This window comes from Daphnia pulicaria, chromosome 1 (assembly GCF_021234035.1).
Source record: "Daphnia pulicaria isolate SC F1-1A chromosome 1, SC_F0-13Bv2, whole genome shotgun sequence".
In the NCBI taxonomy this organism is placed as follows: Eukaryota; Metazoa; Arthropoda; class Branchiopoda; order Diplostraca; family Daphniidae; genus Daphnia; species Daphnia pulicaria.
In genome coordinates, this window is record NC_060913.1 from 19,462,384 (window position 1) to 19,464,906 (window position 2,523).

Sequence of the window (2,523 nt, forward strand, 5' to 3'; positions counted from 1 at the left end):
AATGCGAAAAGGCGTCAATGCCCGACGTGTTGTGACAATAGAAATTTGAAAAGAATCTTTGGCATTTTTTGTTCCGATCCGATGCAAAGAGGTCAATCGTGAACTTGTGCTTGTTGTTAATTTTTTGGTAAGTTTCGATATCCACTTGTTAATCGTCCGTGTCCGTTGTTTTTGAGCCATCGTCTGCTGTCTGGATACGAGGGTCGTCACCTAACACGAGAATAGTGATTATTTTGATGTTTAGTCTTTGGCAAAAAACCATGATGCGAAAGACATAGAGATGTTCGCCTTTTATAGAATAAGCGCAAGTGGCAAAGCCGGAAGCGTCGCTGGCCCAGATCTTCTCTTTAATTTGTACGAGTATGATTTGCAACGAAGCTTTGCTTCATAGAAGAGCTTGGGGGGGGGGGAGGCCGATGATGGACACGACTGATATTTCGGTGGCCGTCGAACGTATGGGGGAATTGTCGAACTTGTGGCAATTCTCAAGAAAGAATTTCATCCCATTGGTAGCTTCCTCACTTATAACCAGACGTGGACCTCATCCTCGTTGTCGGACGGCCTCGTCCAAGTCGATATACGCTGCTCTTGTTGTCATTAAGACGACTGGTCCTAGAGCCGGTTCGGTAGCTACTATTTTACCTAGTATTTTAGCGAGATCCCGGGCCAAAATACTCTTTGGTCCATAGTTGGTCGTTTCTTTCACCTGTTGTAAGATGAGCTGTTTTTTTATTTCCCCAAGTCGAACCGTCATGCTGCGGGTATCAATGATGAATCCTAAATACTCTTTGGATTGGCTCGCGTCACCTTTTTTATCAGATTTATTTGTCTCAATAATAAATCCGGACTTTTGTAGGACATCGTAGACAAAAACTCGGTGCTCTTCTGCTTGACGCTTTGAAGTTGCCATGAATCTGCCATCGTCCATATAAATCGAATGACGTATTTCATTCTCATGTAAATAAGCGTTAACTGGCTTAACAATCTTCGTGATGCAGTCACGGCAGAAGAAAGTCGAAATGGAAGAGAGAGGGAGATTAGATATTGCTTCTCACCGTTAGGTTTTGGTATGGCTGCACCGAGAAACTTTGTATGAGATGGATGGATTTTTATATGGTGGTAGGCCGCCTTCAAGTCATTTGTTATCTGATAATCCTGATCATGCGTCAGTTCTAGGGCTCGCTGAAAGTGTATCAGAGTAACCTTTTGCTCCTTAATGCACAGGTTTACACCCTTGACCCGTCCCAACAAAGTCTTGTCTTCTTCGAGCCGTCCTTTCCAATCTTTGTCGACACCGTGAAGGGAGACACGCAGTGAGGAATTTAGTCGACGAATTGAATGATCCCAGTCTCTTTTAGGTCCGCAAAGGCTTTGTAAACGAAATCCAAGTCCTGATAAGCTTAATATATAAAAAGATGAAACAGACTAAGCCTCCTGCCTCCTCGTCCTCTTGGAACATATCCTCCTCGATAACTTCCAGACGGTCCGGCTCCAAATTTGCCCTTGAATATTTTTGGCTGGGCATTTGATCGTTCTTTGGCTGTCTGTCACGTTCGCGTCTGTATTCCAGTTTTTCCTTCTCCTCCAAGACTTTTGCTAGATCGTCGTCCAGATATTCGTCATTCTTCCTTTTCGCATATTTGTCAGCCGTCTCTCGTCCATGTTTTTTTCCAAATTTGAAGAAAGAAGAGTTGCTTGCGGGCATGCTCATCTGACTTCCTGATCTCTGCTACTGCCGCTAGTGCTGCCCTCTTGTCAGTATCTTCTTCCATCTGGGCAACTATTCTTCTTGCTCCAAGCATAGCCTACTAAATGACGTAGTTCAAGCCTGTTCCATTGGGCTCTAAAAGTGACCGACGCCTCAGGCTATGGAAGGAGCTTATTTTAGAATGGACACTAGCGACTCCACCAAAGAGTTTTGGAACTTCATTGGGTTCTTGTTTTGTAAACAGTTTTGTTTGGTTTGTTAGACATTTACTCTTTTGGAAGTGTTGGACATTAAAGACGTTGACAATGATTGAATGGTTTGAAAAATTCTCTATTGCAAGCCTTCTGTTCAGTTTCATGGTAAGTAGCATAAGTAAACAAAAATCATTACATTAAGAAATGTATAATGTGTCATGGTTTTCTTAAACTTTGCCTTATGAAAAGGCTCTGTATTTTTGGTTCAAAGGCTTTGATTTGAAATTTATCTTTGGAATTTCTTTATCTGTTTTCCCGTTGCCAAAATTAGTAAATGCTGGACGTAAAAACTTAGCCAGTATCCATCTAATCATCTTTTCATTCTGTTTAGGTGACTTATCCCCTCAACTCATTGTGTCACATTTCATTAAAAAAGGAGTTCAGAAATTTGTGAAATCTTCCTGCATATGTGTTGTTTCTCGCATAAGGGGAATCACTTTCTCTAGGAATTTTGTAACTGTGGAAAGCCGAGACACAAATTCCCAGTGTGGATAATTTAAACTGGAACGATCTGAGGTGTAAAAGTAAACTGATATGTTACCAATATGTTTTTATAATTTT